This window comes from Eptatretus burgeri, chromosome 16 (genome assembly GCF_056783735.1).
Source record: "Eptatretus burgeri isolate ZD-2024b chromosome 16, Ebu_testis_v1, whole genome shotgun sequence".
Classification (NCBI taxonomy): domain Eukaryota; kingdom Metazoa; phylum Chordata; class Myxini; order Myxiniformes; family Myxinidae; genus Eptatretus; species Eptatretus burgeri.
The window spans coordinates 57,594,742-57,612,955 of NC_140976.1; the positions used below are offsets into that span (position 1 = coordinate 57,594,742).

Sequence of the window (18,214 nt, forward strand, 5' to 3'; positions counted from 1 at the left end):
ATATATATATATATATATATATATATATATATATATATATATATATATATATATATATATATATATATATATATATATATATATATATATATATATATATATATATATATATATATATATAGATATATATATATATATATATATATATATATATATATATATATATATATATATATTGATATATATATATATATATATATATATTGATATATATATATATATATATATATATATATTGATATATATATATATATATATATTGATATATATATATATATATATATATATATATATATATATATATATATATATATATATATATATATATATATATATATATATATATATATATATATATATCGGCAAATTTGATTTGTCGAGATGATATAAAATGCTGGAATATTTTGTCCAAGTACTGGTAAATGGAAGGGTTTTGAAAGTGCCACAACAGCAATTTGTGTTCAACACTGTTCAAGTATATAATTGAATTGAAATAAAATAAAGATTTTACAGGCCGGATGGAAAAAAAATTTGGAAGTTTACCGCTGTTGATACAGTGTCTTTACATCACCTTATTACCTCCGCCACCGTAGGTAAAGGAAGTTATGTTTTTACCCCTTTCTGTCTGTTTGTTTGTGTGCAGGATATCTCAAAAACTTGTGGACGGATTTGTATGAAACTTGATGGACAGGTTGGGTGTGTGGTGAAAACGAATTGCTTCGATTTTGGCAAAGATGCGAATCTGGATCTCGATACGAGAATTATATAATTTTCAAAGTGATTCTTTACCATTGATAGATAGTGCCAAAAACGATACGTGTCACGATATTTCAAAAATGTATTGGGCCCGATATGTTCTACTGGATCAGACATTATGTGGTGAAGGTGTGCGCTCTACCGAGTCTCCTTCCAGTTTAACATGTTACATTCGGTCTTCTTGCCTGTTGTTTGTGTCCTTTGTGATGTCCTTAAAAACAATAAGTTTCCTGTTTTGGAATGATTTTCAATGTTGTTTGACTGCCAGGCAGGCAGAAAGATGAAAAAAAAAATCTCACTCCTGTCTACGGATGTGCAATCGGAACAAATTTAAAGCCAAACTACTTTTAAACTACAGGTTCGTTTCCCGATTCGTGATTCATGGGTTCGAATCTCAGCCCAGCAACAAGATGTGGTTCATCAATGTGTGCGCCCTGTATTTGGATGGACGTTAAACTTATTGACCCGAATTTGTTGGTGGATGTTAAACATCCCACGGTGCCCTTCACGAAGGGTATACGCGAGCTATCTCCAGCACCATGTGCAAATTCCAAATTCCTGCCCTGACATCCTGTGTCTAAGTGTTGACCCATCCGAGATGGAAACCCCAGCCAAGAACCGATGCTCTGCATCGAGCACGGCACCTGAATGAATGAATCAATTAATTTTATTGTTCCTTGCTTGCATATTCCTCGTTACCTAATCCACAAGCACGATATGACACCAGCCCAAAGGCCTACTCCTGTGAAGGATACAATAATTGAATTCTTCATACGATGCAATATGCGGTACTCTGGGGTGCCATGTTAAAAGAGTAAATAAATATAATGTAAAACATCCTCCGTTTAATTAAACATGATTTTTAAATTCACCCTGTGTCTAAAGACGACGTTTCACAGTTTTCATAAGAAACCAATTTCGTCTCGTTGAAGCCATTAGGGCATAAATCTCTCCCTTGATTGACATTCATTTTGGTCGTTTTCCCCTATTTGAATTCTTCTTTCCTTCTAAGTGGTTCATCAACTGGTACTCTCATGAATGGCAGTGGCTGGAAAACACCTTTATCTTTGCTGGTTTTTATTTTTATTCTTTTTTTAAATTTATTTTCTTTTTCTCCTTCTGTCTTTAGCGGTGTTATTAGCTTATTTATATTTATACATTTATTTATAGTTTTGCTTTTATTCTCAAAATCGTTACATGTAAGTTTTTGTGTTCACGCAGGAGCCTTGCATTCATGATGTGTCCTTCGCCTTCAACCCTTTGAATCCTGAGCTCCTTGGACTTTCGGCTCCCCGATCCTGGGCTCCCTGGAGAAAAAAGATCGTGCTGCTCAGGTATGTAGAGGTTTGAATAGTGACTGGTAAACCGTCCACTGGGGTATATGGAGCTTTCAATAGCGGCGAGTAAACCGGCTGCTCAGATATGTAGAGGTTTGAATAGTGACTGGTAAACCGTCCACTGGGGTATATGGAGCTTTCAATAGCGGCGAGTAAACCGGCTGCTCAGGTATGTAGAGGTTTGAATAGTGACTGGTAAACCGTCCACTGGGGTATATGGAGCTTTCAATAGTGGCTGGTAAACCGGCTGCTGAGGTATATCGAGGTTTGAATAGTGGCTGGTAAGCCGTCCACTGGGGTATATGGAGCTTTCAATAGCGGCTGGTAAACCGGCTGCTCAGGTATATTGAGGTTTGAATAGCAGCTGGTAAACTGGCCACTGCGCTATATGTAGGTTTGCATAGTGGCTGGTAATCCAGCTGCTGGGGTATATGGAGGTTTGCATCGTGGCTGGTAAACCAGCAGCTCGGGTATATGGAGGTTTGAAAAGTGTCTGGTAAACCAGCCACTCAGGTATATGAAGGTTTGAATATCAGCTGGGAAACCAGCCAATCGGGTGTATGGAGGTTTGCATAGCGGCTGGTAAACTGCCTGCTCGGGTATGTGAACGTTTGAATAGCAGCTAGTAAACTGGCCATTCGAGTTTAAGGAGGTTTGCATAGTGGCTGTTAAACCGGCCATTGGGTATATGGAGGTTTGAGTAATGGCTGGTAAACCGGGCACTCGGGTATGTGGAGGTTTGAATAGCAGCTGGTAAACCGGCCACTGCGCTATATGTAGGTTTGCATAGTGGCTGGTAATCCAGCTGCTGGGGTATATGGAGGTTTACATTGTGGCTGGTAAACTAGCAGCTCAGGTATATGGAGGTTTGAAAAGTGTCTGGTAAACCAGCCACTCAGGTATATGAAGGTTTGAATATCAGCTGGGAAACCAGCCAATCGGGTGTATGGAGGTTTGCATAGCGGCTGGTAAACTGCCCGCTCGGGTATGTGAACGTTTGAATAGCAGCTAGTAAACTGGCCGTTCGAGTTTAAGGAGGTTTGCATAGTGGCTGTTAAACCGGCCGTTGGGTATATGGAGGTTTGAGTAATGGCTGGTAAACCGGGCGCTCGGGTATATGGAGGTTTGCATATTGGCTGGTAAACCGGCCACTGGGGTATATGGAGGTTTGCATAGTGGCTGGTAAACCAGCCACTGGGGTATATGGAGGTTTGCATAGTGGCTGGTAAACCGGCCACTGGGGTATATGGAGGTTTGCATAGTGGCTGGTAAACCGGCCACTGGGGTATATGGAGGTTTGCATAGTGGCTGGTAAACCGGCCACTGGGGTATATGGAGGTTTGCATAGTGGCTGTTAAACCGGCCACTGGGGTATATGGAGGTTTGCATAGTGGCTGGTAAACCGGCCACTGGGGTATATGGAGGTTTGCATAGTGGCTGGTAAACCGGCCACTGGGGTATATGGAGGTTTGCATAGTGGCTGTTAAACCGGCCGTTGGGTATATGGAGGTTTGAGTAATGGCTGGTAAACTGGCCACTGGGGCATATGGAGGTTGGAATCGTGGCTGGTAAACCGGCTGCTGGCTATATGGGACATTTTCACAAAAGCGGGTCAGGTAACGGTAAAAACTGTCCGAGAATTTTTATCAAGCATATATTGCCCAGTCAGTGCAGAGGCCTTATGGTAGATCCTGCGTTGCTGACATCATTTGAACAATTTTCTAGGCCTTATAAGGGGTTCAAGCACTATTTCGAGAATATCAAAGAAAGTTGATTTTTGAGTTTGTTCTTTACCGTTACCTGACCCGCTTTTGTGAAAATGTCCTATATGGAGGAATAGCGACTGGTTAAACAGCCGCGAGGGTTCAAAAGGTGAAGGTATATTTGACCAAATTTTGTGTTAACTGTTTTCTATCTCTCCGAAGAAGCCATTAAAGCAGCAATAGTATGGTTGAGACCGATGTTAATATCGATGGGTAATCATTCACGTGACTCATGTTACACAAAACATCCACTTTCTCACAATATACAAACCTGGGTTGTCATACAAGCAACAAATGAAGGGGGTTGGGGGAATCCTGTTTCAATGAAATGCCTGATCCTTTTTATGGCACCCAGAAGAACTGCAAGATGTTCCACAAATATCGGCTTAACGTACCCTCTAAAGACAAAATGCTTCGCGATGCACCACCCCATGCTAGCACTGAATCAATGTCGGACTTAGTTGGATTCTACCGGAAGAACAAGGTTGCAACTTTTAAACTTACCTGCCCAACACCATGGTGAAAATAGTAGAGCATGATAGGGTGTCATCATACCTCACTACCAAATGTTTTGGATACATATTTGGGCTGATAACCCTGATAACTGTCCGTTGCTACCTTAAGGGGTGACAATTGATGATTTCCTTCATGAGTCACTTGACTGAATCAGATGACATGAGGTCAATACAGACACCAGAGCATGTTTTTCTGGCACTCTCAGATCCTTCGATGCAACCTTGCTCACCACATCATGCAAAGCATCTTTTACCTTGCACTGATTGAAACTTCTGAGCTACAGTGACTTCATTGCAAGCTGACGTAACCTTGCATCCAAGGATCCAGATTTTGGACGAATCTATAATGCAGGTAAATAAATCGACTTAGCATGCATAGAAAAGGTGACATTTACTGTGCGATGGAACTAAATTTAGTGCTTTACCTTTGCTGGCTGAGCGCAAGACAAGTTGGTTGAGGGCATTTACGAAGAAGGCCTTACTGAAATCATGCTAGAGAGGCCTTGGAAGTACAAATAGAAATGGCTTTGTAACCTCAGAGAAAAGCTACATTTCATTGAAAATAGGAAGAATGTGTTCGTTTCAAAATAATTCATTGTCGTGAGCAGTTTCCATGAGTCGGAAAAGTGTGCACTGGATGTGTTTAAGAGGCAAAAGCATAGCACATGGCCAACCAGCCAGCAATGCAGGCAGGAGGAAACATACATGGGAAAAGAACAAAGCAAAGTATATTTGCAACCAAATGTTCCCAAACTGAATTCTGAAGAATATGACTTGAAACTCCAAAACATCGAATTCGTGGGGGATCCTTCATTTGTGTTTTGAATGCAAAGATGTATCGGGCAGTAAAAGTAACATGCTGTTAGCCAAGGCAAGCTGACCTTAAAAGACTCCTCTCTACTCCCGTTTCTTAGCAATTTTCTACACGCAGCCTTATCCTCACAGTTGCCATGGCAGCCAGCTCCGGTACACTGGATAATTTGCTACTCTTTGCCAAAATAACCCCTTTTATACAACTTCCACCCCTGTCGGATTTTGTATGGACAGTTTGTGTTTGCATAGTTCTGTTGTGCAACAAATTAACTGATCAACTCAGCTGCAAAATTACATTCTCTTTTCTTCTGCAATTCTCTTTTCCCTTCATTTTATCTCCTCGTGTGATGCTCAACCAATACCTACTGACCTTTACAAAAAAAAATTTTATTCTCTTCACAAACCTCATGCTGAACAAAGGTCTCTCATTCTCAGCAGCATGGTTTCCCATTATCACTTGAACAATATTCTACTATATTCTTGGAACCATGTTCTTCCATTCCTTCTTTCCTCCCCCAATGCATGCACACACACACACACACACGAACACACACACGCACACACACACGCACACACACACCCACACCCTCAGGACCAGGATGAACACAAGTTTCGGGCAGGAATTTTGGAATATATAGCGATTGTGCCAGCAATAGCTTGCAACTATTCACAAAGGGCACCAGAGGATCTTTAACGTCCAGCAGCATTAGCTGGTGGACAGGACACCCAGTCTCACATCCATTCGAAGGGACAACACACACAATGATGGACCACCCTGCCTGTGAAACACTGGGGTGACAGTTTATAGCTGGGTCGAAATTCGAACCCAGGCTCGACAGCTTTCAAGCGAGTGCATGTACCTCTAGGCTATCCTGCCAACCCGCAGGTAAAACGTTAATGGGGTTAAAAAAAAATATATCATTGGTGGGAATGGGGGGGGTGACATGAGATGGTTGTATACCACCTGCTTGAAGCTCTGCCAGGAAAGAAGAAAAGGTAAGATTTAAACGTCGAAGAAGTTAATTTCACAAACCGAATAATTTATGAATAAATGAGAGATATACAAGATCTTCAAGGCATATGATATAACCTCGGAGTGTTTTTTTTTAATGATATTTGTAAGGTTCTTCTCTGACAAGCCATATTTTATGATTTTGAGCCACATTTTAGCCAAATTAACATGTACGCCTTTATTTGAGCGACATAAGAATCGCAAGGGTAAGGTGGGAAAACAAAATCTTTCCCAACAATAGCATCATGGAGGTATATTGCTATATCTCTTATGGGTATGCAGCAAAATGGCCCAGCTCATTAAAATGACAGCAAATAAAACCCTGAAGTGTGCTGCACAAATTAGTATTATTTACCCAACAGCAACTTATGGTAGAGTTGCTTCCGAAAGCCCCAAAGGAACACAGCTGTGCTTCTGGTAATTAGGATAAAAAAAATCTCAGGATTATCTACATCGACGGAAAATTAGAGTTAAAACATGAATGTGCAAATGTGGGTTTATCATATATTTAATTCTTACACATCATGTCTTGTGTTTACTTTTGTAAGTAACTACTTTGAGCCTAAATATGTATTTCCAGAACGCTGGTACTTTCAATATTTACTATGCGAAAGGATTCCCAGAAGAAAATTCCGTTTTGGCATCATTAATTACAATTTGGAACACATATATATATATATATATATATATATATATATATATATATATATATATATATATATATATATATATATATATATATATATCTATATATATATATCTCTATATATCTCTATATATCTCTATATATCTCTATATATCTCTATATCACTATATCACTATATCTCTCTCTATCCTTGTAGGGGAGATATAAAACCACACGTATGACATCATCACAGCTCTTTAAAAGCAGTTTCTCTTTCGTTTCACTGTTTTTTTCATCAATGGGAAAGTCACCATATCTCACATATTCAGGAAATGCAAAACCATCTAAACAGTTTGTTTGGCACAAAATGTCTTTATGCTATTCTGTTATCCTTTCCATATAACTTGCCAGCAAAATATATTAATGTAAATTTAATTACCAGTACGGGTTCCATAATTATTTTTTGTTTGCTGGTTTTAAAATTGATTTGCATATCGTGCATTGTGAAGCTTTTTTCATTTCTACATTTTCCTGTTTTTCAATCATTTTTCTGAATTTTCCTGTTCCAGTGTAATTTTTTTTTTTTTACCTCCACTACCTAAGGTGGACAGAGGTTATGCATTCACCCCTGTTTGTCTTTTACTTGCGAAATTGAAGTTTCACAAGTATATTGGTTGGTCTGGTCCATTGACCAAAAGGTCTACAACGGCTAATGGTCAACAACTTAGGTGCAATTTCTCAAATACTCAATTTCCATCCGATTGACTTGAAATTTGAACAGTGTTTGCATATCAGATTAATGAATTCAACCACTCATTATTTTTCAGGTCAACAGGAAAAATGTCAACATAGACCAACGGTCAATAACCTCTGTGTGATTTCTAAAATCCTCAATTTTCATCTAATTGACTTGAAATTTGAAGAGGATTTGCATATTCGGTCAATGAATTCAATCACCAATTATTGTTGAGATTAACATAAGTCAAAATATCAAAAGAGGTCAGGTCAGGTCAGGTATGGGAGCATGCGCCAGAGCAGCGCGTCGCTGCCTCCACTTTCCGCCGGTACTCCAGGAGCCACCATCTGGCCATCCGGCAGACAATTGTCTGGCCCAACCCCATCTCCTTGAGATGCCGATCAACCTGCTGTAACCACAAGGCACGTGGTCGGCCCATTGGCCTCCTCCACTCATGAGATTCCCTCACTGAGAGAATCTGGTGAGCAGGATCAGCGTCAGTAAAACGAGCCACATGTCCATACAACCGCAGCTGATGCTCACGGACTATGCAGGTAACAAATCTCATTTGAGTCTCTCTCAGCAACCACTCGTTTGGACACAAAGTCCGACCAGCAATAGACAAGGATTCTCCGAAGAGACATCGTACCAAAGGAATTAAGTCTCCGTCTCAGATCCTTGGTCAGAGTCCACGTCTCACATCCATAGAGCAAGACTGGAAGCACCAAGAATCTGAAGACTTGGACTTTCATCCTCCTGCGCAGGTACGGGCTGCGCCACACCCCATTATCCAGTGAATCCATGACTCCCCAGGCCCGACCCAGACGTCGATTGACCTCTGACTCACAGCCAGCAGAGACATGATTATCAATCTCAAGGTAAGTGAATCTCTCCACAACCTCAACATCCTCAACACTAACAGGCGCAGACAGGAGAGCAGCATCCAAGATGCCATTGAAAGCTTGGATCTTAGTTTTTACCCAGGAAACCTGTAATTCTAGTGGCTCCGACTCCTAATTCAGCACCTCGAGGGCCCCCAAAAGGATATCTAAAGTCTCCACAAAGATGACTGCATCATCTTTGAAATCAAGGTTAGACATCTTGACATTCCCAAACGATACACCGCAGCTTGATCTCTCTGACCTCCTCTTCAGATTCACTCGATACAAGTGCTGATAAGTGTGGTGGCCATTACACACCCCTGACAAACTCCAGTAACAACTGGAAATAAGTCGGAGATGGTACCACCACATCGCACAGCAATCTCAGTACCAGAGTATAGTTCAAACATCAGATCGATCAATTTTGGTGGCACCCTACGAAGACCATGAATCGTCCAGAGGGCATCCCGATTCACTGAATGAAACGCTTTACAGAGATCAATATAGGCTGCAAGCAGCCCCTACCGAAACTCTCTTCTGCGTTCGGTGAGGACACGAAGAACAAGGATACGGTCATTCGTTGACGTCTTTGGTGTAAAGCCTGACTGCTCTGGATGCTGATGCTCAAGCAGATGGTGTCGAACCCTATCAAGAATTATCTGAGCAAAGACCTTGCCCGGCATTAAGAGCAGCGTCACCTCTTGGTAGTTGTTGCAGTCTTGGAGATCACCCTTCCCTTTCCAGAGAGGGATAACAAGGCCCCTCTCCAGTCAGTTGGGATGATGCCTGTGTTCCAGGCAGCGCACAGAACTGCATGCAACGACACGACTGCAGCATTTCCACCAGCCTTGACAAGTTCAGCATGGATGCCGCAGATCCCTGGAGCTTTACCCCATTTCAACCGGTTCACCACAGCCTGTGTTTCCACAAGCGAAGGTGGACTACAGTTGATTGGAGGGTCAGCAACAGTTACTGTAACACTCCTGACATCCAACTCGACAGCTGGTGGATCAGCCTGGTACAACCACTCAAAGTAACCAGCCCAGCGGGACTTCACTTTGGACTGCTCTGTCAAGAGCCTCCCACCCTCTGCTTTAACTGCAGTACACCGAGGGATGGGCTTGGATGAACGCAATGCACTAATTCCCTGTAAGTAGGACGAGAATCACTTGACCACAGCTGATGCTCCACTCCCTCACAGATTCCTTGCACATAGGCCTCCTTGTCCACCCTTAGCACACGTAGTTTTACACCTCAGCTCCCTGAACAGCTCAGCTGTGCCATTCATCCTGGCCCTGTGACTCTATTCAATGCATATCCAACAGAGGTGAAAAGGTCAAAAACGGCAAAATTTCTAAAAATTGTCAATTTTCATCGGATTGACTTGAAATTTAAAGAGGATTTGCAAGTCAGGTCACTGAATTCAACCACCAATTATTTTTAAGGTTAAATTTATTTTCTGGATTTTTCAAGTATCGTGCTCTGCCTGACGTCTTTCTTCTCTGTTTGTTATCTTGCCAAAACTAAGTTTTGCAAGATATGTAAGTCAGCTTGTATGTTTTTTTTTTGTTTGTTTGTTTGTTTGTCTGTAATCACATAAAAAAATTCTGCAGAGCACAGTTATCATTGGAAATTTTTGTAACTTCGCATATCAGAGGCCTATAGAGGTCCCTTTCAGTGCACAAAATTTTGAAGGTCAAGGTCAAAGGTCAAGGTCACTTTGTCGCAAATCAGGGGAGTCGACGAAACCCTTATTTTTTGAGTAATTTTGATTGGATCGTCTTCAAACTTCATGGGAATATAGTTCATGGTCTGGCGCTCAGCTGATTAATTTTTGGTGGCGATTGGCCTTGACCTTCATGGTTAGCGCTGGAGGTCGAACATATTTGACCCCAAGGTCAAATTTTCAAGTTTTAGGAACCATATCGTGTAGTACCTCAAATTGAACACCTCGATGAGTGCTTTCTAGATATGTCAAGCTTGAGACATTATGACGTCATTTGGTGATGTTATGAGGCAAACGCATATTTTTCATGGTTACTCAGGAGAACGATTCTCATCGGAATCTCTCGTAGGAATCTTTATTTGTTTGTGAGCAGGATGTCAAAAATTTATACACGGATTTGGACGAAACTTGGTGGACAGGTTGAATGTGTGATAATGACAAATTGATTTGATTTTGGTGAAGATCCAGATCTGGATCCAGATACTAGAATTTTTAAAGTGAGTCTTCAGCAATGAGAAATATGGTCAAATACTATATATAGCATGATATCTCAAAAAGTTGCATTTGGATTCTTACGAAATTTGGTGGACAGGTTGGGTGTGTCATAAGAACAAATTGATTCGATTTTGGTAAAGATCCAAATATGGATCTGGATACGAAGTGATTCTTCACCATTAAAAGATGGGACCAAAACCAAAAACGATACACAGCATGATATTTTTAAATGATTTTGGACAAGTTGTGACAAAATAGATTGATGTCTTGGTTCGATGAAAATAAGCCAATTCGATTTTGGTCAGATCCGGATCCAGATCCAGATCCGGCCTATCAATGGGATATAAAACGCAAACTGTTCAGCCTGACGGCGGTATGTGCTCTTCCAAATGTCGTTTTAGTCATTCCTGTTTTTAATCATCACATATAATATATATATATATATATATATATATATATATATATATATATATATATATATAATCAGATATATATGTATATACATATATATTTACATATATATTATATATACATCTATATATATATATATATATATATATATATATATATATATATATATAATCAGATATATATGTATATACATATATATTTACATATATATTATATATACATCTATATTATTTTCAACAAAAATAACTTTGGGGTTAATTATTTATTTCACAATGAATGTTGGAGTAAATGTTTTGTAATCCAGTTTGTGTATTTTGCAAAAAAATGTGGTTCTAATTTTTAGTTCATGGCAGTTTTTAATTGGGTCTGACTACATAATTGGACCAAATCTGAGGAGACGCAGCTCAGAATCAAACAAGGTACCATTCTTGCAATATATTAATGTCCTTGTCTTCTTTGAGACATCCCTCAACAAAGATAACCTTCTTTTCTGAGAGATAATCTATGAAGATAAGGAATAGGACTGGACCCAGAACATTGCTTTGGGGCACTCTAGCCTTGACATGAAAAGAAGATGAAAGGATTCCTTTGAGAGCCACATGTTGGCTACGAGAGTAAAGGAAGTCAGTAAACCATGTGAGGAGCTGTTCTTGGATGCCATAGGCAGAGAGTTTGGAGAGTCAGGCAGGATGTCAGACTATCGAAAGCATGAGATACATCCAGAAAGATGGCCCTGATCTCATTTCTTACATTGAGGGCCTCCATCCGTTATTGGGTGAGTAGAAGCAGCATGTCCAAAGTAGAGTGACCTGGTTTCCACCTTCTCTTTCTGGTATTCCTTTTGTTTTTGTTGCATCTAAATCAGTTCTGTGTTCTAGCTCTTCCACCAGTCTTTACTATGTATAAAAAAATAAAAAATATAGCAATAAATCAGGAAATTACTAAACTGAAAGTGGAAAGTCATGTAGAAAAACGAATGGATATCTGAGGTCCAAAATTCAAACACGTGTGCTCTGGAAGAAACATTAGCTGAAAATAAGAATTGCATTATGGGTAAATTATGGATCTATTTGAACGACTGTCCTCTTGTTTTACTGTGCCACTTAAAATGGTAATTTATGATGATTTGGATGGCAAAGCAAAAAATTACGTATATCTTGGTAACTTTTGTTACACTTGTCATTTTACCAATATGGACCAATACAACCATCATACCAATACATTGGAACTCATTTTACTGACCTCAGGATGACAGACTGAGTCAACCCCACCTGGTGTTAATTTTGTGGCCAACAGGGCTCAAACTCTAGACCCTAAGATCCCAAGCCCACCACCCTAACCACTAAGCCAACACCAGCCTTCAAAAGATTCTCATCACTGTATTAATTCCAAGCGATGGTACAGCACAAACTAAGTTGAAAGCTCATGCTATAGGCAGCTAAGAAATCAGAGCTTTCACAGAAAATATATTTAGCACAGTGGATAGCAAGTGGTTCCAAAAATGCTATTTTCCTCAAATGTTGTCAGGAAAATAAGCACAAAGCTGTCCTTGAAATTTTCTTGGAGGGACAGGTGATTTTGGCTTGATAGTACTGGTTTTTTTTAAACACCTTTACTTCTCTGGAACAATTTAACAGAGGTAATTCTTTTAAATAAACCATTTCAATTTATGAGGTCATGTCCATATTCTCATGGAAATGAGCATACACACACGCACGCACACGCGCACACATCCATGGGCACTCTAACCACTTGCTGATAAGAGTTACCTGACAAAGAACTTCAATAAAGGAGGAGGCCATTCAGCCCATCAAAGCCTGCACTTTTCCATGCTTAATTCTTTTTAAATTCTGAGCGTCAAGCAAGGAAGTGGGGCACCATTTTTTTTGGTATTTGGTATGACTTTGCCAACCTTCCAGCCTAGTCATACCAAGATAACCCACCGACGTTCCAGACTCATAACTGGGGAAACAGGTACAGTAAGTAAGGTTGTATTGTTATGAGTCTGGCAGCCATTTGCACACAACAGCTAGAGTCCCCGCAGTTCAGTTATTTCGATAAGTATGTGTTTATAGTCAGGGTCCCGTCCCTATGTTTAATGGGTGATTAAGTGTATGTGCGCTGCGAGTTATTTTCTAGTTAGTTTTATACATCAATTCACTTCACCCCACGGTGCCATAACCCACGTGTTCAAGGCTAGGGACATGGGCGGAGCCCCCTCGCCTCAGGGCTGACTCCACCCCAGCCAGATGGAAGTTACCCTCGTCCAATCGGGGGTCAGATCACCTCAGGGCCAACCCCGCCCTGGCCAGATGGAGTGTTTGCCTCGTCCAATGAGGGAAAGTCACCAATCGCCCAACGCCTCCCGACCAATCGGGAGGCGAGTTACCTCAGAACGGATCCCTCCACCCGCGTGGGGGTGGGGGGATAAGAAAGGTGGCCGTGTCAGGGGTCGGTGCTCTTGGCTTTTTTGCTCTTTGGTCTTTGGTCTGCAGTCGTTGTCTCGGCTCTTTGGTCTTTGGTTTGCGGTCTTTTTCCGGGGTTCCTCGTGGTGGTGGTGGTCAGGGCAGCCAGGACCGTGGTGCTCGTATCGTTGTTCGTGGCGGCCAGGACCATGGTGCTGGTATCATCGTTCGTAGCAGCGAGGATCGGGGGCTCGTTGGATTCTGGGTGGTCGGTTCGAGTCCCACCGTGGTGGGTTGGAGTCGGTGAAACCGCACGAAGCGGCCAGGTACCCGTCAGATTCTGACCCCCAGCTGAACTATCCTCCTCAGCTGAAGGGCCGAATAAAGACCCACGAGGTCCATTTCTTTTTGGGTGTGTGTGTGTGTGTGTGTGTGTGTGTGTGTGTGTGTGTGTGTGTGTGTGTGTGTGTGTGTGTGTGTGTGTGTGTGTGTGTGTGTGTGCGCGTGTCTGTGGCCGGTCTGTAAGTAGAACTGTTTAAGTGATTCCATTGTACATTTTCCTGCATATTCGTGATTAAGTCTGCTCTGTGTCTCCCTTCCTGATTATTGTAAATAAACCTCTGTTAAATGTTGCAGTTCGTTGTCTGTGTTTTCTTTCATTGGCCTAGCATGGTTCGGGCTTGAGATTCAGGAAGGCCGATTGTGCCGTAAGTTGTTATTTGGACCGGCGTGGCTTTGGTAACTCCAGTTCGGTTACACCGGATCTGAGTCGGTAACAGCGACTCGGTTCGGACAAAGTCGGCCGAGGGTGTGGCTTCCCCAGTAGTTAGACGGCATGGGTACTTAGGTAAATTAGAATTAGACAATTAACCCTACCCCACGCCGTCAAAATATTGGCGTCCACGGTCTACAAAGGGACCCGTGACCTTCGGAGCTATCCTGAGGTTACGACCTTCAATTCCGGTGTTCGGTGGGAGACGGCCCAACTGCTCCATCTCGCGGTCATCCTCGCCACCGAACCCCGGCACCACAACAGTATTGACGGCACTTGCTAGGAGCCAATCACAGTGCACCTCACCTTGCATAGCAAATCAGCAGCATCTTGCTATGTGTCACCAAAGCCACACACTGCATAGTTCACCCTTGCATTGGATATTTATTAATGTTATTGATGAAAATGTTTTTCTACAAATCCAAATTTCTACTGACACTCCATTGCTTGAGTCTATAGTGATTAATATGGTACCATTTTCAACCCTCTGCAACCATTGTTTTGGGAGGAGATGCGAAACTGGCATACAGACACTATGGCGTACTGTAAACATGACTGTAATACTGGTTTACAACCAGTGGCACTATACGATTGAAATTTAAGTGGAGAAAATCGGGGGACCCAACACTCCGAGTACAACCAGCGGTTTCCAACTTATTTTGTCGAGCAGTTCAGGAGTGCATATAAGTCAAATAAACAAACCCACAAAGAAATCCAACAAAAACAAACACACTTTTCAAATTATATAGAGGATGATGATTAACTGGAGTGTGCAAAATTTAATACGTATGTGAATACTTTTGTCCTACCATACTCGTCACTGTTGGGATATTTAATGTATATACACTAAGGGTTGCCCCCATGTAAATGGCAAAGTTCAGAGATGGTTCCATTTCCAACATACTCCAGGGATGAACAACCAGGACCCAAAAATACAGAGCGACAGGAATTCAATAAAGTGAATCTTTCAGCAAACAAGACTCAAATTATTTTCATACATCAATTAACACCAGCTTGCATGCCTGATGATGATGATGTGCTGGTAACCCATCGGTAAGTAGTTACTCCACATGACTGAGCTCGAATTGCCAATGCAGAAAATCATTATGCATGTGGATTTATTCCTCATCAATGCTCCAAACTTTTGCCATCCTGCCACCAAAATAAATATATTCAAAACAAAAGCCAGTTAATACTTCCGGTGTATATCCAAGCAAACTCAACAAACACTACCCACACTAAAAACAAAACAAAAAATATATTAATAAAACAGCTACATTATGCTCGTCTCACAAACTCACAAGCCAGAAGTTTTACCCAAATTTTTTTGGAGAAATAGAACAAAACTCTCAACCTTGTTTGCCTTTAACCGGATTTTTGCAACAATTTACAAAGTAATGTCACAATGGTGTTTATATCCCTTATTTCTTTTCATAAATATGTGCCAGACTACTTCATTATGGTTATCCATACGAGGCCAATCCTGCATATGATTTTCACTTGGCTAAGGTTCACATGGCTGTGCCTGGATGGGTTTGAGGGAAGAGGAGTAGCAGCCGAAAGCCGAATCCTATCCAGGTTCCTCCTGATGACTCTATCCTTGTCTGCTTGTTCCTCCTGATACTTCAGTGCTGTATTTGATCAGTTATTTGAATACATGGAACCATCTATCTCGCTGAAAATGCAAGCATCAAAAAATTGAAATATTTCACTCCAGACAATTGATGTGTGGTTACGAGACAAATTATTCTTCCTCATTGAAGAGTTTTTCTTTATTGTTTGTTTTATCGCAATTTCAGGCTCATGGATGAGCTTGAACGTAAATTATATGCAGGACGTTGACATGAATAGACATCAGTGTACTTTTGACATGAATTATAAGGACATTAGTAAACGTCGGATAAATCAACACAAGATGGGATTTAAAGCTGGCGGCACCCGGCATCGAGATCTATGTGCTTGGATGGAAGGCGAGCTTAAATGGGCACAAGTCAAAAAGATGTTTATTCCTAAAATCAACGCCAATGATGTGGAATAGATCTGGTTTCTGCGGGAAATTTTATGAACTTTTTCTGACACTAGTAAAATCTCCATGAAGTTATCTGCACACCTTATGAAGCTCCTCTAATGAGAAAAGTTAATCTGAGGTTGTTTGTGTGTGATGTGATTGTCGTCAACCGTTATGGGGTTTACATCCAAAATTTTGTGCTGCGAGAACCGATGTGCACAAGCCGTGTCGCAAACAAATTGTGATGGAAACCCATTTGTGCTGATTAATTTGGATGAAAACGATATTGCTCCGCATGATGCAAATATAAAGGGAAAGCTGTTGCAGTAAAATTAGTGCCGTTTCACTAGAGTTTTGGATAGAGACATTGCAAATGAGATGAGAAATTGGTTGAATTTTCAAGGAATTTTATGGAGGCAAATAAACGCCAGGAAATGTTGGGGGTAAGCCTTCACCTCGAGTAACAGATCATCAAAGTGTGTGGGAACATCTACTATAGCAAAGTCATCCGAAGAAAGGAAGATCTCTGACCAATGACGGGTTAATAGATCTTAGTATTTATATTTTTCACAAGACAGCTTGAGTTATGAACGAGTGATGCTTATTAAAATTACGATTGACAAATGACAGTCTTATTCTCCTTTTTACCCCTCAGCCTGAATTGGCTAAGGGGTATTGTCGTCATAGGCGTTGTCCGGCGGGCTTCCGGGTGTCCGTCCGGGCGTCTGTCAACTTTTGGTTTCCCTCAATTTCGAGGAGAAGGCCTTGTCTGATTAAATACATTTTTGCAGGGTATGTTGAGGTTGAGTCGAGGAAGGTTCCTTTCGAAAATGGGTGCACTGCGATTTTCAATGTGGCCTCCATGGCAGCCATCTTGAAATTGGTTTCCGTCGATTTCGAGGGGAACGCCTTGTCCGATTAAATCCATTTTTGCAGTGTGTGTTGGGGCTGGGTAGAGGAAGGTTACTTTCGATAATCAGTGTGATGCGATATCCAATATGGTGGCTAGGGCAGCCATCTTGAATTTGGTTTCCAGACAATAACTTGAGAATGGCTTGACAGATTGATTTTATTTTCATGGGGGTATAATGAGGGTGTTTAGACGACGGTTCCTGTCGATATTCAGTGCAATCCGATATCCAATATGACGGCTAGAGCAGCCACCTTGAATTTGGTTTCCGGACAATAAGTTGAGAACGGCTTCACACATTGATTTTATTCTGGCGAGGTATAATAGGGTTGAGTAGGGGAAGGTTCCTTTCCAAAATGGGCATGCTGCGATTTTCACTGTGGCCGCCATGGCAGCCATCTTGAAATAGGCTTCCGTCAATTTCGAGGAGAACACCTTGTCCGATTAAATCCATTTTTGCTGGGTGTGTTGGGGTTGAGTAGAGGAAGGTTCCTTTCGAAAATGGGCGTGCCGCTATTTTCAATATGGCCACCATCTTGAAATTGGTTTGCATCAAGGGGCTGAGGGGTTACGCCCGCTTTGCGGAGCTATTTTTTTTTGTTAGGTGCAGGTATTAAATCGATTTCCTGGAGCTCCACCTTGAGGCTTTGCTTTGCAAAGAGGACTAATGTTTACTAACTCCAATTTTTCTGTTTTGCTATTTTTATCCCCCGCCAACCAACGAAGTTGGCGGAGGATATAGTTTGAGTTTGCCTTGTCACATAGTTTTGGAATTCTTTTGCAGCTGACCATATATTAAAACAAACTACCTGGAAGCAGCAGGAGACGTTAAGCCGGCTGTTTGTCTGCTTACATTTGCTGGTTGAAGGATAAAGACACCCGGGGTAAAGAATGAATAGAACAAGTCAAGCACGAGTAAAGGCTGCAGACAGACAGATGGGGAGACAGGACCCAAAATATAAGCTCTATAGCCAAGCCAATGCCTATTTGGAGACGAATATACCACAGCTTGTCGGTAACGTGGCCAAATTAAAAATTCCTGTCTATAC

The 18,214-nt window shown here is 41.2% G+C and overlaps 1 long non-coding RNA gene across 2 annotated transcripts in view; it reads right to left on the bottom strand.

Annotated features, from left to right (window-relative positions):
• Window positions 1-18,214, bottom strand: part of LOC147011116 (uncharacterized) — a 173,531-nt gene that overhangs the window by 74,211 nt on the left and 81,106 nt on the right. The gene's annotated exons all lie outside the window — the stretch shown is intronic.